The sequence below is a fragment of the Pinus tabuliformis genome, chromosome 2_2 (assembly GCF_031772625.1).
Source record: "Pinus tabuliformis cultivar Carrire ecotype Pingquan chromosome 2_2, CPIR1, whole genome shotgun sequence".
Lineage (NCBI taxonomy): Eukaryota > Viridiplantae > Streptophyta > Pinopsida > Pinales > Pinaceae > Pinus > Pinus tabuliformis.
The window spans coordinates 800,895,550-800,914,500 of NC_142300.1; the positions used below are offsets into that span (position 1 = coordinate 800,895,550).

General features: G+C 47.2%; 1 non-coding gene across 1 annotated transcript; it reads right to left on the minus strand.

Annotated features, from left to right (window-relative positions):
- Nucleotides 1-15: 15 nt before the first annotated feature.
- On the minus strand, nt 16-169 carry LOC149195190 (5.8S ribosomal RNA). The gene has a single exon (XR_016255555.1). It is a non-coding gene; the product is annotated as a 5.8S ribosomal RNA (ribosomal RNA).
- Nucleotides 170-18,951: the final 18,782 nt, after the last annotated feature.

Consider the following 18,951-nt stretch of genomic DNA (forward strand, 5'->3'; position numbering starts at 1 on the left):
CGTTTGAATGGGATGCGACACCCAGACAGATGTGCCCTCGACCGAGGCCTCGAGCGCAAATTGCGTTCAAAAACTCGATGATTCATGGGATTCTGCAATTCACACTAAGTATCGCATTTTGCTACGTTGTTCATCGTAACAAGAGCCGAGATATTCGTTGCCGAGAGTCGTTTCGTTTCCACATGTATTACCGAAAAATCGGCCACAAAATGGAATAGGGTCACCCCCCACAACAAATGTAAGGCCAAGGGGCAAAAGGAGGAAAAGCGCATGAGAGAAAGAGAAACAAAGGTGTCTAACCCCCTCACAGGGAGAGGGCTCGAACAGAGGACAATCTCCCCCAGCCCCACGCCCTCACAAAAAGGGGGGAAATGCATGGAACAACGATCGAGAAGGACTAGGGTGGCCACCCAGGGAGCTCGCACTACTTTTGACCCTTCCCCGACACCAGCCCACAAAAATTCCCCCTTTACTCCGTAGAGCTAGGGACCGAAAGGAAGAAAAGGGTAGAAAACAAAGCAAAAACAAGGCACAAGCCTCCCAAAGCCCCGTACCTTTGGCAAAAGGGGGGAATTGAAGGGGACGATGATCAAGAAGGACTAGGGTGGCCACCCTAGGAGCTTGCACTGCATTTCATCATTCTAGAACACTAATCCACAACAATCCAACCTTTTCTCCGTAACGCTAGGGGCCACGAGGAAGAAGGGAAGAAAACAACAAGAGAGAAAGGGATATATCAACCGTGGCTACCGGCTCACAAGGGGAGGCTTCAAACAGAGAACAAGCTTCCCCAACCCCATGCCTTCGCAAAATGGGGGGAACTGTAGGGGACAACGATCAAGAAGGACTAAGGTGGCCACCCTGGGAACTCGCACTACGTTTCGTCCTTCCCGAACACCAATCCACAACAATCCCACATTTTCTTCGTAAAGCTAGGGGTCGAAAGGAAGAAGGGAAGAAAACAACATGAAAGAAAGAGAGATATCAAATGCATCCACCGGCTCACAGGGGGAGGCTCAAATAGAGAACAAGCTTCCCCACCCCCATGCCTTCGCAAAAAGGGGGGGAAATGCAGGGGACAACGATCGAGAAGGACTAGGGTTTCCACCCTCGGAACTCACACTGCTTTTCTTTCTTCCTGAACACCAATCCACAACAATCCCACCTTTTCTCTGTAAAGCTAAGGGGCCAAAATCAAGAAGGGAAGAAAAAAACAGGAAAGCAAGAGATATTAAACGTGGCTACCAGCTCACAAGGGGAGGCTCAAAAAAAGATCAAGCTTCCCAAACCCCGCACCTTCGGAAAAAGGGGGGAACTGCAGGGGACGGTGATCGAGAAGGACTAGGGTGGCCACCCTGGGAACTCGAACTACTTTTCGTCCTTCCTGAACACCAATCCACAATAATCCCACCTCTCCTTCGTAAAGCTAGGGGAAAAAGGAAGAAGGGAAGAAAACAACACCAAAGAAACAAAGATCCCAAGAAAAGAGAGAAGCTCAACAGCATGCCGAGTAGACGTCCGCTAACCAAAACGAAATCAAACAAGGCACCCAATCAAAAAAGCATCCCACCTCTTCACACCCTCCCACATGCATTCAGCACAACACCCTTTCCAGCTTTACAACATAGAAAACAACCAAGCAAATAAATCACAACCTAAAATTGACCAATAGAAAAGACAAGGACCACGATGAGACCAGTGTTTGGAGCACGTCACTGAGAGGCACATAGCCCCCCAACCCAGTGACACAAGGCTTCAAATGACAAATATACTGCTACCAATAACACAAACCCACCCCGCTCTTGCACCCCTCCGTGTACAAAACACCCAACAACCTTTCCAGCGAGAGAGTCAACGGGGGTCAAATAATCAAACTCCAAAGAGGAGTTGTCACGGGCCGACACTCAACGCTAGAGAAAGTTGTGGGCCACAAATACATCGATGGTGCAAGGCCACTAGAGAGAGGGATGTTCGCAAAGTGCACACCATGAAACAAAGAAATGACGCAAGTCCCACAAAAAACCCACAATCCAAAGGGAGGAACAAAGACAAAACCCGCTACTTCTTTTTCCTTCAGAAGGGGAGTGGTTCATGAGAGGACGAGGAATTCCCTCAACGGCAAAGGCACGAGATAAGATTGCCACCCTCATGCCTGTCGACGGGGAAAATTGCGATCTCGATGGAGCTCAGACCGAGGGATGGGTTTTTCATTACCTCGATACCGAACCCTTCCTCGAGGGCATGTCGAGGAATGGTTGGGAGGGACTAGGGTGGCCAGCCCAATGGGTTCAACCACTCTTCATCCATCCCATACTGACCACACCCCGACAATCTCGCCTCACGGAAGGTTTGAGCTACCAGGCACGCGCGCAACCACTCCCTCGACCCAACCACCAGCGAAAAAGCTCACCCAAGCAACACATCAACCGCCGCTGCCTTTTCGAGAGAAACAACTATGGAACCCCGCACCCTTGGCCCATGCCTTCCAACAAACAAAAGACCAAGCACCACCGCTATGAATGAGTCTGAATTTATCCATCGTATTTTCTGAGCACCTCAACTCTGCAGCAACCATGCCCGGTCGAACAGATCGTCGGAAGGGCTCCCAAGAAACAAGCTTCCGGACCCCCTGCAGAAACAGATTGGGGGGAAGAAAAACAAAGGATGTGTGGGACAAGCACAAGCATGGCTTGCAAGCACACATGAAAAAAAAAGCGTAGTTACCTCGAGACAAGCAACCAACAATGTTCCCGCCAAACACCAAACCCGCCCCCCTAGAGACGCACCACAAAGTCCCACATTGCAATCGAAACCCAACCAACCCGAACCAAAAAAGAAAACCCCTGCTATCAATGATCCTACAGCAGGTTCACCTACGATAACCTTGTTACAACTTCTCCTTCCTCTAAATGATAAGGTTCAATGAACTTCTCACGACGTCGACGGTAGTGAACCACCATCGTCGACGCAATCTGAACAATTCACCGGATCATTCAATCGGTAGGAGCGACAAGCGGTGTGTACAAAGGGCAGGGACGTAGTCAACACGACTTGATGACACGTGCTTACTAGGAATTCCTCTTTGAAGACCAATAATTGCAATGGTCTATCCCCATCACAATGCAATTTGAGAAGATTTCCCAATCCTCTTGAACCAGGAATAAAAACTCATTGGCTGCATCAGTGTAGCTCGCGTGCGGCCCAGAACATCCAAGGGCATCACAGACCTATTATTGCCTCAAACTTCCATGGCGTAAATAGCCATAGTCCCTCTAAGAATATGGCCGCGAAGGGGAACCTCCACGTAGCCTAGCCAACATTACCACTCATGCGCTACTGAGTTGGGATGGATTGAAGATGAAAATCGGCCGCCCCACAGATGACCCAAGGCCATCGTTCAGGCAAACCCAAAAACACAACTTGATTACCAACCCACCTTTCACATGGAAAGAAAACCTGTCGCTAGTGTCATCTGGAGGGGCACACCGGGACTAGGACAAGCCAAGGAGCCAGACCACAACAGCCCATACAGCTCCAAGAACTTGGACAGCCGAAAGTGAATTGTTCACATATGCCTCCCAAGACGAGCATGGCCAACATTACCGCTCATGCCTACCGAGTGGGGATGGAGAGAAGATGAAAATCGGCCGCCCCACAGATGACCCAAGGCCATCGTTCAGGCAAACGCGAAAACACAACTAGATTACCAACCGACCTTTCACACGAAAGAAAACCTGCCGCTGGTATCAACTGGAGAGGCACGAGGGGACCAAGACGAGCCAGGGATCCACACCACAACAGCCCATACAACTCCAAGAACTTGGAGAGCGGAAGGGGAATTGTTCACATATGCCTCCCAGGATGAGCATGGCCAACATTACCACTCATGCGCTACTGAGTGGGGATGGAGAGAAGATGAAAATCGGCGGCCCTACAAACGACCCAAGGCCATCGTTCAGGAAAACCCGAAAACACAACTTGATTACCAACCCACCTTTCACACGGAAAGAAAACCTGTCACTGGTATCATCTGGAGGGTCACGCGGGGACCAGGACGAGCCAGGGAGCCACACCACAACAGCCCATACAGCTCCAAGAACTTGGAGAGAAGAAGGGGAATTGTTCACATATGCCTCCCAAGACGAGAGTGGCTAACATTACCGCTCATGCGCTACTGAGTGGGGATGGAGAGAAGATGAAAATCGGCAACCCCACAAACGACCCAAGGCCATCGTTCAGGAAAACGTGAAAACACAACTCGATTACCAAACCACCATTCACACGGAAAGAAACCTGTTGTTGGTATCATCTGGAGAGGCATGAGGGGACCAGGAAACTTGAAAACACAACTTAATTACCAACCCACCTTTCACACAGAAATAAAACTTGTCGCTCGAATCATCTGGAATTTGCATGGGCCCTCGCGCGACCAAAACGAAGTGACAAGGGAAAGCCGGGCAAACGAGCAGCATGAACATGCACAAAGCCAACCTCGGGTCACAACTTAGCATTTTTGATACGGGCTCGTTGACCCGTGTGCGCCCTCGCCCGAACGAATTTGCATGGGTACCCGCACAACTGAAATGAAGCGACAAGGGAGAGCCAGGAAAACGAGCTGCACGAACATGCACAAGGCTAACCTCTGGTCACAAATTAGCATTTTTTGATATGGGCTCGTTCACCCGGGCGCGCCCTCACCCAAACGACCCGCCCAAACGAGTTCCCACCGACGCCCTCAAACGACCCGCCCGAACGACCAAAACAAAGCGACAAGGGAGAGCTGGGCAAACGAGCTGCACGAACGTGCACAAAGCCAACCTCAGGTCACAACTTAGCATTTTTTATACGGGCTCATTCGCCCGGGCGCGCCCTTGCCCGAACGACCCGCCCGAACGAGTTCACACGGGCGTCTTCAAACGACCCGTGGGCACCCGAACGACCGAAACGAAGCGACAAGGGAGCATCGGGCCAACGAGCTACACGAACATGCACAAAGCCAACCTTGGGTCACAACTTAGCATTTTTAATACGGGCTCGTTCACCCAGGCACGCCCTCGCCCGAACGACCCGCTCGAACAAGTTCACACGGACACCCTCAAATGACTCGCCCGAACGACCGAAACGAAGCGACAAGGGAGAGCCGGGCAAACGAGCTGCACGAATGTGCACAAAGCCAACTTTGTGTCACAACTTAGCATTTTTAATACAGGCTCGTTCGCTGTGGCGCACCCTCGCCCGAACAACCCGCCCGAACGAGTTCACACGGGCGCCCTCAAACGACCTGCCCAAACGATTTAGCATGGGTGTCGGAATGACCGAAACAAAGCGACAAGGGAGAGCCGGGCAAACGAGCTGCACGAAGGTGAACAAAGCCAACCTCAGGTCACAACATAGCATTTCTGATAGGGGCTCGTTCGCCCAGGTGTGTGCTCGCCTGAAAGACCCGCCCGAACGAGTTCACACGAATGCCCCCAAATGACCCACTTGCACGATTTTGGATGGCCGCTCGAACGACCGAAACGAACCGACAAGGGGGCGCCAGGCAAACGAGTTGCACGAAGGTCCACAAAGCCAACCTCGGGTCACAACTTAGCATTTTTCGATACAGGCTCGTTCGCCCGAACGACCGAAATGAAGCGACAAGGGAGAGCCGGGCAAACAAGGTGCAGGAACGTGTAGAAAGCCAACCTCGGGTCACAACTTAGCATTTTTTGATATGGGCTCGTTCACCTAAGCGGGCCCTCGCCCGAACGACCTGCCTGAACGAGTTCACATAGACGCCCTCAAACGACCCGCCCGAACAACCGAAACAAAGTGACAAGGGAGAGCCGAGCAAACAAGTTGCACGAACATTTAAAAAGCCAACCTTGGGTCACAACTTAGCATTTTTTATACGGGCTCATTCGCCTGGGCACGCCCTCGCTTGAACGACCTGCCCGAATGAGTTCTCATGGACACCCTCAAACAACCCGCCCGAATGATTTTGCATGTGCGCCTGAACGACTGAAATGAAGCGACAAGGGAGAGTCAGGCAAACGAGCTGCACGAACGTGAAAAAAGCCAACATCGGGTCACAACTTAGCATTTTTGATACGGGCTCGTTTGCCTGGGCGTGCCCTCGCCTAAACGACCCGCCCGAACGAGTTCACATGGGCGCCCTCAAACGACCCGCCCGAACGATTTTGCATGGGCGGCCGAACGACCGAAACGAAGCGACAAGGGAGAGCCGCGCAAACGAGCTGCACGAACGTGCACAAAGCCAACCTCGGGTCACAACTTAGCATTTTTAATACGGGCTCGTTTGCCGGGGCGCGCCCTCGCCAGAACAACCCGCCCGAATGAGTTCAAATGGGCGCCCTCAAACGACCCGCCTGAACGATTTTGCATGGGCGCCCGAACGACCGAAATGAATCGACAAGGGAGAGCTGGGAAAACGAGCTACACAAACGTGCACAAAGCCAACCTCGAGTCACAACTTAGCATTTTTGATACGGGCTCATTAGCCCGGGTGTGCCCTCGCCCAAACGACTCGCTCGAATGAGTTCACATGGGCACCCTCAAACGACCCGCCCGAACGATTTTGCATGGGCGCCTGAACGACCGAAATGAACCGACAAGGGAGAGCCGGGCAAACGAGCTGCACCAACATGCACAAAGCCAACCTTGGGTCACAACTTAGAATTTTTGATACGGGCTTGTTCACCCGGGCGCGCCTTCGCCCGAACGACCCGCCCAAACGAGTTCACACGGGCGCCCTCAAATGACCCGCCCGAACGATTTTGCATCAGCGCTCGAACAACCGAAATGAACCAACAAGGGAGAGCCGAGCAAACGAGCTGTAAAAACGTGCACAAAGCCAACCTCGGGTCACAACTTAGCATTTTTTATACGGTCTCGTTCGCCCGGGCGCGCCCTCGCTCGAATGACCCGCCCGAACGAGTTCACACGGGTGCCCTCAAACGACCCGCCCGAACGACCGAAATGAAGCGACAAGGGAGAGCCGGGAAAACGAGCTGCACGAATGTGCACAAGCCAACCTCGGGTCACAATTTAGCATTTTTGATACGGGCTCGTTTTCCCGGGCGCACCCTCAGCCGAACAACCTGCCCAAACAAGTTCACACGGGTGCCCTCAAACGACCCGCCAGAACAAGTTCACACGGGTGCCCTCAAACTACCCGCCCAAACGACCCACCCAAACGAGTTCACACGGGCACCCTCAAACGACCCGCCCGAACGATTTTGCATGGGTGCCCGAATGATCGGAACAAAGCAACAAGGGAGATTCGGGCAAACGAGCTGTGCGAACATGCACAAAGCCAACCTCGGGTCACAACTTAGCCTTTTTTGATACAGGCTCGTTCACCTGGGCGCGCCCTCGCCCGAACGAGTTCACACGGATGCCCTCAAACAACCCGCCCGAACAACCGAAACGAAGTGACAAGGGAGAGCCGGGAAAACGAGCTGCACGAACGTGCACAAAGCCAACCTCGGGTCACAACTTAGCATTTTTGATATGGGCTCGTTCGCTCAGGCGCGCAAACGAACCGCTCGAACGATTTTGCATGTGCGCCTGAATGATTGAAACGAAGCGACAAGGGAGAGCCAGGCAAACGAGCTGCACAAACGTGTGTAAAGCCAAACTTGGGTCACAACTTAGCATTTTTTGATACGGGCTCATTCGCACAGGCGCGCCCTCACCCGAACGTCCCGCCTGAATGAGTTCGCATGGATGCCCTCAAACAACCCGCCCGAACGAGTTCACACGGACGCCCTCAAACGACCCACCCGGACGAGTTCACACACACGCCCTCAAACAACCCGCCCGAATGACCGAAACGAAGCGACAAGGAAGAGTCGGGAAAACGAGTTGCACGAACATGCAGAAAGCCAACCTCGGGTCACAACTTAGCATTTTTGATACGGGCTCGTTCGCCCGAGCGTGCCCTCACCTGAACGACCCACCCGAACGAGTTCACACGGGTGCCCTCAAATGACCCGCCCGAACAAGTTTGCACGGACACCCTCGCCCGACCCGCCTGAACGGGTTTTCACGAACGCCCTCGCCTAACCCACCCAAATGGGTTCGCACGGATGTCATCACCCGAACAACCCTCCCGAACGGGTTTGCACGGACGCCCTTGCCCGACCCGCCTGAACATTTTTGCACGGACGACCTCGCCTGACCCGCCCGAACGAGTTTACACGGGCGCCCTCAAATGACCCGCCTGAATGAGTTTACATGGCAAACGGCCCGCCTAGATGAGTTTTTACATGGCAAATGACCCGCTCGAACGAGTTTACATGGGCTTCGACACACGACCAAAATGAAGTCACAAGGGTGATTCGGGCAAACAGGCAGCACGATCGTGCACAAGGCCCACCCCCCTTCACAACTTAGCATTTTTTATACGGCCACGTGTGCCCTGGGCACCGTCACACGACACGACATGACACGACCCGACCCGTTTGCACGGGCACCCACACACGACACGTCCCAACCTGCCCGAACGAAATTTGGGGTTTCCATGGGTGCACGACCCGAACGAAATTTCGGGGTTTTCGTGGGCGCACGACCCGAACGAAGGCACGAGGGAGCATCAGGAAAATGGGCCACACGAACGTGTAGAAGACACACGGGCGGTCACGACTTAGCATTTTTGGCATGCCCACGTGTGCCCGCGCACCCACACACGGCACGACATGGCCCGACCGGCCTTATGCGAGCCGACCCGACCCACCCGAACGCGTTTGAACGGGCACCCACACACGACATGACACGACCCGACCCGAACAAAATTTGGGGTTTCCTTGTATGCACAACCCAAATGAAATTTGGGGTTTCCATGGGTGTGCGACCCGAATGAAGGCACAAGGCAGCGGCGGGCGAACGGGCCGCACGAACGTATAGAAGGCACATGGGGGGTCATGACTTAGTATTTTTGGCACTGCCATGTGTGCCCGAGCACCCACACACGGCACGACCCAACCCGCCCAAATGAAGGCACGACAGAGCGTTGGGAAAATGGGTCGCGCGAACGTGCAGGAGGCACACGAGTGGTCACGCCCTAACTTTTTTTGCACGGCCACATGTTCCTGAGCACCCACGCGTGGCATGGCATGACCTGACTGTTATAGAAAATTTTGGGCCCTACAACCCCAAGCATGAAATGTCCATAAACCAAGGGCTCCTAAAGTCCCTAAAAGTGTTGTTCTAACCCCTAAAGGAACAAGCTCAACAAATTACAGCTTCTCCCAGAAGTTCTCCATGAAAAACTGCTCAGAATTGGTCAAAACTGGATCATTTCAGCTGCTCCACTGGCCAAGTGCGTTGCATCTCACGTAAATACACTTTGTGGGTGTGTTTCATTTCAAAAAGTCCTTCTATGGGATGTGATGGGTGAGAAATGACAAATGGAAGTGTCATTCCACGAGGTGGAGAGGCAATGGAAGCTTCCAGAAACTTCTCTTGTGACACTTGCCTCTCTGAATTTGACCAAGGATGAGTAAGAGATCATCAATCTCCAAGTGTAAGCAAGAACTATTAGAGGGAAGACACTAATAAAATCATAAGCTGACTCATCTCCATTACAAATATCTATATATGGATCCCTCATCCCAGAGATCCAGAGGCTGGAATTTTGCATATTGTAAGGAATTACTGTTGGTTTCTTGAGACAAACATCAGATTGTTGGGTCATCTAAGCTTTGTATGAGGTGAAGAGGGGCTTCCTTGCTAAGAGGTTGATGCTGGGTCAGAACAACTGGTTGTAACTCCTCTTGGCTCTTTCTTGTTTATCAATAAAAGCTATTCAATTTTTCCTCCATGCTCTTGTATCATTGATATTTGCTGCATTTGTATGGTCAATTTACATCTGATTCTAGATTGTTTATGATTATAGATCCATGTCTTTGCATAGTTATATGCTATTGTGATCTTACAAGTACTTTGTGAAGCTGGGCGTGCAAGGGAACAAGTAGCGAAAGAATATCAAGGAAGAGAGGAATCAAACCAGGAGATTAGCGCAAGACAGAGGTTGGTCTTTCTGTTCCTCTCTATCTATAATTCATAAAGGAAAAACGAAAGTAGCTTTACTCTGTTTGTTTCTAAGTCAGTTGTCACACCTTAGTGGGATAGAGCAGTTATATATAGACAATTTTCCCTGTAACAAAATGGCGACTCCGCGGGGGAAGAATTAGTTTGTTTGTTTATCTTTCTTGTTGTCTATTTCATAAACTTACAAGTAGCATTCGAACTGCATTTTCCATAGCAAATGCAAAGTAGATAAATGCTACTTCAGTCCATCTATGGGACCTATTTATGATTTAAACAACTAATTCACAAACTATCTGATTGCCCTTGTGATAGCTCTTAGATCCTCCTTAGATCTACTCCTGATTGTTGCATTACTGATTACCTTTTGCTCGGCCAAAACCCATGAACTGAACTGCAAACTATGACCCGAAACCCAAAAAGAGTCTCGTTTCTAGCCCAGCGTAGGTATTGTTCAGAGAATCTGAACTTCATCGCACTTCCCTAGTGGAAAAGGTGCGCTGCATTTCAAATTCTCTGTGTTACAGGTGCATTGATCAGACTAGGCTTTGTGCAGTTTTGGTTTCTATGATTCATTCTTTCCAGTTCTATTCCTGAATTTTGCTGCCTGTGATCAATATATGTCTGTTTGAAACCCCTTTTCCTTGCTGTTATTCCGCCTCCTTTGTACAAAAGAATTGTAAATGTTTTTGTGTGTTTTTTGAGTCATTTTCAGTTCTCCTTTGCAAAAGTAGCGTAATTGTACTGTCGTCCTTTGATTTGAAACTGTCGCAAGTGTCAATTTCAATCGTAGGAAAGAGTTTGATTGTTGTTGATGGTCGATTACCTTGTTACTATTGTTGTTGGTCTGAATTTGTAATTTTCTAGTGTCAAGAACAAGTATTCATTTCAAAATCGTAAGGTGTTGTGATCGTCTCCATTTTTTATTTCGAAAAGAAACTTGTTGATATTTGTCGCTTGAAAAGAAATTCAGATTTGTGCATCAAATTTGTTTTTAGCATTCATATACTAAGAAAGTCGAAAACAAATACATGCATGTGCATTTGCATATAGACATTTTGATTGGTTTGATTTAGGAAAGTGCATTTAGAGTGTGCTCTTTGCTCTTTGTGAAAAGATTATGTCTTTCTTTCCTTAGTAGCTAGGATTTTCATTGCTCAAAGAAGAGAAAAAGATTGTTTATTTTAGGAATTACATCTACATCTCACGGTGAACCTAAAAGGAAAACTTCATAAAAAAGATCAACTATAAAATAAATTCAATGAATCTAACAACGCTTTGGAACTTAACGCACAACATTTAGAAGTCTAGGCTAGAGACGTATTCTGGCGTCGTAAATCTTGGTAACTGTTGTTCTCACTGATGCTTGGGTGATTCCTCCACTTTGAGATGATAAGTGACAATACGAACTTGTGCTCCCACGTACCATCAAGTATATTTTGGGAGACCCCAATAGGCTTAATCCTTTATCCATAGGAAGCCGTGTCTGCCGCCCTATCGATCGCAATGCACTGAACACAGCATTCGAGAAGATTGACTGCCAGACCGTAAAAAGTATTCTGCAGTTTTGCGATTGGTTTGGTAATCCCTCTACCTAGATTTCCAGAGCAGTCCCTTTTGTTCCTTTTCAGAGTCTTTAACAAAAAAGGTCCATCTGAGCACTTGTCACTTCAGGCTCATTAAAAATCGAAGGAGACTAGAGTCATCTTTTGTCTTTTATCGAATCTTAAAAATTGAAAAAACAAGTTGTGTCAAAGCGTCTAAAATTTATTTTAAACAGAATATTCATTACCCTTTCCTACATTGATCTTGGGTTGATAAAATGGAATCCACCAACCAAGGAATTCCCCTTGGAGGAAATCCTAGTCCCTTATCCTCTTGGGGAGATGTTGGTGCACCCCATATGGCCACATTGTCGCTTCCAGGACTGACAATCGGCTTGCCTGTATGGCTCTTCTCAATCTCTTTCATTCAGAACACCGCAATTCCTGAACAATCGAATCAGCAACTAGACGAGTCCATAGTTACCCACCAACCTTCTACTTCCTCTAATTCTTCCTCTCCTCCTTCCTCTTCACTTGACGGGGCTGGTAAAGCCAAAATTCAAGTACCTGAGAAGAAGAAGGAAAAGAAGAAGAAAGAGAAGAAGAAGAAGGAGCCAAAAGCGAATGGGGGAAAACGAGTATCGTCTAGCAAAAAATCCGCACACTACACCGACCAGGCCTAAATCGCCATGTGTCATTTGTAAAGGAGAACACTATCATAGAGATTGTCCTTGCATCCCTCGGATCTTAAGGGACTAGTCTCCTCGTTTTCACAACCCGGTGTCGTCAACCTCTGATGATCATGTTGAAAACACACCGTCGACTAGTGAAAGTGAAGCCCCAAGACAAAAAGGAAAATATAGATTTCCTTGTAAACTGTGCGAAGGCGATCATGCCGTCCACCGTTGTCCCTTCTTAGATGAGGCTAAAAGAGTTTTGGACGATCGTCGATTTCACCGTTACGACTTCCTCCTGGATATTAAAAACTCTTGCCGAGTCCGTCACTAGTTGAAAATCTAGTTGGCCCGCTCAGGCGGTCGGCTGAAGCATCTATCATTGAAGACAAACCATCTGAACCCATACCAGATGAAATTCAAAATGTCGAGGCGGCAGTTGACCCGTTCTTTCCTTTAGAGGTTCCATCTTCAGATGATAAGTCACCGAAGAGAACAAGGATGACACTGTCCAAATTCTTTTCATAAGCATAGACTCCAATGAACATGGGGGCAATTTACCCGTTCCTTTACTGTAGGAAGGAAGTTCATCAGAGTCATACCCGACCATCTATTCGGTCCCACCTCCAAGCAACTTAGTTGTCTCCTTCGACTGGAATCAACTAGGCAAACCCCATTTACCAGCTAGTATACCATTCTGAATCATTGTTCAAATATATAGAATGGTTATGGTTGGTACCATCATAGATGAAGGGGCTTCTGTGAGTATCCTTTCCTCAACTGCTTGGAAAGCGCTTGGTTCGCCATCGCTTTTGCCTGAGATGATAAATCTAACAGGCTTTAATAAAGGAACCAGTCGACCGTTAGGGATCCTTTCCAATGTGCCCATAACATTGAGGGGGAAAACCATTCAAATGAATGTAATGGTAGTTCAAGGACCCCTGGATTATAATCTACTCCTTGGATGAGACTATATTTATTGCATGGGAGCCATTGTCTCCTCACTCTTTAGAGTAATGTGTTTTCCGCACGAAGGAAGAGTGGTCAAGCTCGTGGGGCCAACTTTCATTCCCTGGATCACGCATAGCAAATAGTCATATACCATCCCTGAATGGTCTTTTCACGTAAGAAATGTCTCAATCTCCAGTCCACCCGCCTGATGAGCGCGAGTGATTCGGGGGACATGACTGAAACCTAGGGGGAATGCACCCTGGTTTGCTTCGGCAAGAAAACTTCAGGTATAGGTTAAGTTTCCGTGAGAGAATATGACTAGTCTGTACTCTCGTCCGTGATTGGAAGAGGGGGTTATTCTGGAACAAGATTCTCTTGTCAAAGTTACGTGAGTGGAGTAGCCTCCTTCACTCACCTCTGTCTATTTCGGTAGACATCGCCGAAGAAGTGTTTTGTTCACACTGTGAATAGAAAAATCTTTGGGTGACCTGTAAGAGGTAGGCCTCTCCCGGTAAAACAAATGTTTTAATGGAAAGAAGAAGAGGTAACCTTGAAACTCTATTTTATACCTGGGGGCATGCAAACCTTTTGGCATGCAAGCGAAGAGCGACTATTTATTTTTTAAATTTGTAGGTCCTCTAACCCTTTAAACTTGTAGGATTGGCCATTTCCTAACTTGCATAAAGAAAGGATGTGGGGAAAAACTCTAAAAGTTTCCGTTTTTTATATATGAGACATTCTTATCACAAGAGGAAGTTAATCAGGTCCACCATCAATGGGATAATCCCCTCTTTGGATGGGATAGCTCCCTTATTGATGGGATAAGTTCCTCTTTGGTAGGAGTGCATGAACCATCTGGAGGCGCTCAATACACGTCGAACAACCTTCTAGAATGCTCTAGAAATGACCACAAGTGAATTTTTAAAGATGAAACTCGTGCATTTTAACCTTTTCAGGGGGACACACCTGCACCTTTACATACAGAGCGTCTAAAGACGCAGCTTTTGTGAACATTGGGTGCGTCCCCACAGGTAAGTTTGAGAGAACCTGCGTCCCCAGAGATAAATACATTTAGAAAGACTTTCTCTCTTTTTTGGAGTTTGACATGGAGAGTAGAGGCATAAGACTTGCCTAAGAGGGTAGCATGCCTATTGATAGAGTCATCCTAACTGTAAATAGTCATGGTGACATTTTTTAGTGTAACAGATTGCCCCCTAAAGTGCGAAGCCTGAAATAGATTAGGGTTTTGTATTATCTAGGAAGGGTGAAGCGCTTTATCATTTCAAGGATTATCTCGTGGAGAGCCTGGTCAGAACCTGCAATTTTCAACACAAAATACATGTATAAGATTATATCATCACTGAGGTAGGCATTCCCATACTCAGATTAAAACTTTAACTAACAGACTAACTACTCTGATACATGAATGATCTTGCAGTACATCATAATCATAGACTTTTGTAGACACAGTATGGGCGCAACCATCTGTTTATGATTAGTCTACTTAGATAATGAATACAAAACTCCTCGCAGCCTGGATGGTGGAAACTAGATCCAGGGTCTTCATTTCTACTTCTCGAATTGGTACGATTCTAGCCATGCGAATAAATGAGTTGATGTCGAACATGGTAGAAACCACTTGATTACCAGTCGATGACGTAAACTGTTAACAAGCGTGAGAGAGACCACCAGTAATGTCAATGGTTCTCAAAGTACCCAGTACAATCCATGAGATGTGAATGAATGAGTTGATGTCGAACATTTCACGGAATCCTTCGATCGAGAGTCAATGATGTAAACTGACGTCAAAGGCGAGAAACCTACCATTGATGCATGCAGACTTCAAGGTACTGACGATTTCTAAGTCATCTCTCTAGATAATGTGCTGATGTCGATAGAAAGCGACCCGTTGCAGGCAAGCCCACAACACGAAATCATTGTTCAAGTTGAAGAAATGTTGCTGTAAAGACTGACTCAGGGATGGTCAAATGTATGACAAGTATTTTGCAGATGAAAGTTTTGCTTGCAGACCTCTTGAACACATAACGACACGACAGATGGCTTGGTGCTGAATAACTCAAAGTTAATCCCTGGAACCCGGCTGAAGACTTTCAAAGTGGTTTGATCAACTGTGAGGTAAAGGATTTCCCAACCTAGGTGAATGAAAAGTGTCGTGTTCAAGAGTGGTAATAAAGTTTCTTCTGAGATAAAAGGTAACAAATAGGCTCATTCTTCTCTCTTTTCCCCCACCATTTCTGGCAAGTACCTCTTTATTTTTTAACAAGCTTGAGGAGGATAACATATGCTTGATTATAAGCTCATCCTTCGGATGAGTCCAACCTAGTTTTGATTCGAACCCTAGGAAGGAGTGGTTCGTTCCTGTTTGTAATTGAATAGGTCCTTTACTGTGAAATGTTTAACGAGCCCAGTATAGGAGAAACTCGGCGTTTTTCAATTTTAGAGAGTCTGAAAAACTTAAGAAGACTCCAAGTTGAACTTTTTCATAGATTTGTGTCCCTCAAGCCCGAAAAAGTATAAAATAATACCTGGGGGAACCGCTTGATCTTGCGACCAAGGAGTACTTTCATAGTTAGTGCCACTGACCTGAAAAGTAAAAAGCGATCAAGGACACGTCGTTTTATTTCCGTATCGAGTTTGAAACGACAAAAACCCGGCAATCTTTTCCTGATTCTACGGTCAGAAAAGAGCTATAAGGGGACCGTCTTTTAATTCCGTTTTAACGAGTGTAAAAGAAACGCTCGGCAATCTTTTCATTTTTTAGGAGTCAGAAAAGGGCTTAAAAGATGACTCTGATATTTTGGTTCGTGAAAAATGACAATTTTCCCTCTAAGTCCCTTTGTCCTGCACAAAAACAACACATTACGCATACATGTTTAAGATAGGCAAAAATACATCGAAAAACATCCTTTCATGGTGAAAAATGAACAAATTCATCCAAAAAACCTATAAAAAGATTTTTTACAATGTCATTTTTACCATTTGACTGTTGAGGTTGAAAAAAGAGCTTTTGGCAAGAAACTTCCCGTGGTCGCTGCGGAAAATCCGACCGTCAGAATCGAACGCCGTCTCTTCCAGGTATTTTACAACATCCTACTCTTCAATTTCATCCGATTAAAATTGTATTTTAGGTTTTAGTTTTGTTTTTTGGGGGGGTTTAGGTTTCAAAATGCGCCCCTCGGTGGACGCAGGTGCCCTTCGGGTGACCTGCGTCCCCCGACTTTTTCCTATACAGGAAAATGGTCGGGGGACGCAGCCCACCTTCAGGCCAGCTGCGTCCGGACGCCCTGTGTTGTAAATGCGGGGTGCGTCCTCCGTGGAATGCGGAATTTGAAACCCCAATCCTCACAAAGAACCATTCAAATTTCCCCAAATTAATTCTAATCGTTGTTTCTTGGTGTGTAGGGCACTCACCATGTTGGATTGGAGAGAAAGAGAGCACGAGGACGTTGATTTAGCTGCAATTGAACATCAACCTTCCATTGATGCCCTAAAATCATGCGGGCTATATAAATACTGGGCCATACCTGGCATGAGGGCTCAGGTGAGATTCTTAGAATGGCTGGTTGAGAGATGGAACGTTCAAGAGCAATGCTTTTACATAGGAGGGCACCAGCTCGAGATAGAGCCCTCCGATGTATACTTTCTCACTAGCTTGCCAAATAGAGGTGAGCAACTCAATCTAGTCGGGACTAGGCCGGGTGGCCAATCCCTTATTAGTCTCCGGGAAGATTGGTGCACACCCAATGCACACCATGCGAAAGGCGTGGAAATTAAACACATCTCTCTGCGTGAACTGAAATTTATAGCTTTCACGGTTACCATAATTTGCGGCGCAGCCGCTTTACACATTGCTTACGGGTCCCAAATGCGGATGGCAATTGACTGTTACCAAGGCACCATTTTCAACTGGTGTGATGCTGTGTCGGCTAATATGAAGAGCCAACTGACTAAGGCAAAGAACAGACGACTGAAAACTTTTGGATATGGGCCTTTAGTCGTGAGCTTTGCCTTAGAGAGAGTTCCGATGCTGATCCCTCAGCAACTCACTGTTGATATCTTGGGTCCTCGGGAGCCAAAGCTGGTACGATGGGTTGCGGTGATGGCCCGACATCCTGACGAGGGCACGACGGTTGTTCGATTCTCTGATAGTTATTTTCACTGGTTAGAGGACCAGGTTTTCTCGATCCAGGACTTTCCGTATGCCGGAGTAGATTTTCGAGGTGATCCAGACATGGTTCTTCCACAGGGAGAACAATGGGACGGCAGAGGTACTTTATTTTTCACAAGTTTTTTAAATTATGTATTTTTTTGTTTTTTATATATATCGTCTCAAAACTGATAGTAAAAATTTTCAAAATGCAGATGTTGGTCCACAGCACCCAGCCAACCTCCGGCCTTTTGAGAGGAGACATCCAGTTGCACCGGTATTGGCCCCACAGGACGCGGCTGCAGAGGTACTAGCTGAGTTGGAGCATGATCTAGAGCGTCTGACGGCGGATATGCCTGAGACTACTATGGATGATATTCCTATCAGGCTTCAGCGCTATGTAGTCGCAGTCCCTGGACCATTTAGGAGATTTTTGCGTAAGGTAGCCCGTGCAGTGGTGTCGTATAGGGAGCACCACCAGTGATTGGCTAGTCACTTTGTAGACACCTGTGACATTTTTGACTTTTTGTACTTTATCACTTTTGCCGATCATAAGGTGTTTTTCAACCTATGATCGAAGACGATGTATATTTTTTGACACACTCCTATCTATATATATATCACTATTACCGGCTTATGGTGTTTAACATATGTGATGTAATGTTTTTAAATTTACTTGCATGATTTATCGTAAATGTCTGTCCAACACTCGAGAAGCAATTGCATCTGCTAATGTATTTAAAGACCTTGGAATATGCTGATATTCAATGTAATCAAATTCACGTTCCAAGAGACGCACTCTCAAAAACAACCTTAATAACACAGGATTTCTAATGGCATAAACTTTATTAAGCTGTAATACAACAAGTTCAGAATCTAACCTCACTATCAAACGTCGAATTCCAAATGAAATAGATTCGGATAATAATTCAACCACTGCACTGTATTCTGCAATGTTGTTCATTGTTTGACCGAGGCTTACCCCATGCATAGAAACTAACTCGTCAGAGGGTGAATAGATAACCCAAGCTGCGGAAGAGATATTCCGTGTACTACGACAAGCACCATCAGCAAATCCAATGTATGTTTGGAGAGGTGTCGACATCTGCAATATCAAGAGTAAAACCAAGATAAGCCAGAATAACGACGAAAAACACACTCGCTAAGCTAAGCACACTGACTAACTAACAAACATACTAGCTAGAAAGAAAACCTAACCTAACTAAAATTTCTCCATACCCACCATTTAAGCATAATACCTCTTTAGGTAAAGTCCATTTCTGGGTTTACCCAAAGAGTCCCCATCAAAATCTACCAGCTCATAAGCCCCTTTTGCTAGCTTTCGCTTCACAATATAGGGTCCATGCCACATAGGAACGAATTTTCCAGCACCTAGCTTATCGTTAGCTTGATCATATAATAGCACTAGGTCTCCCTCCGAAAAACTTCGAGGGGTCACATTTCTATCATACTGAGCTTTCATTCACTTCGCGTGAGTCTCGATTGCCAATGCAGCGTCACGTCGAGTCTCATCTAATTTAGCTAAGTACAATAAACGTTT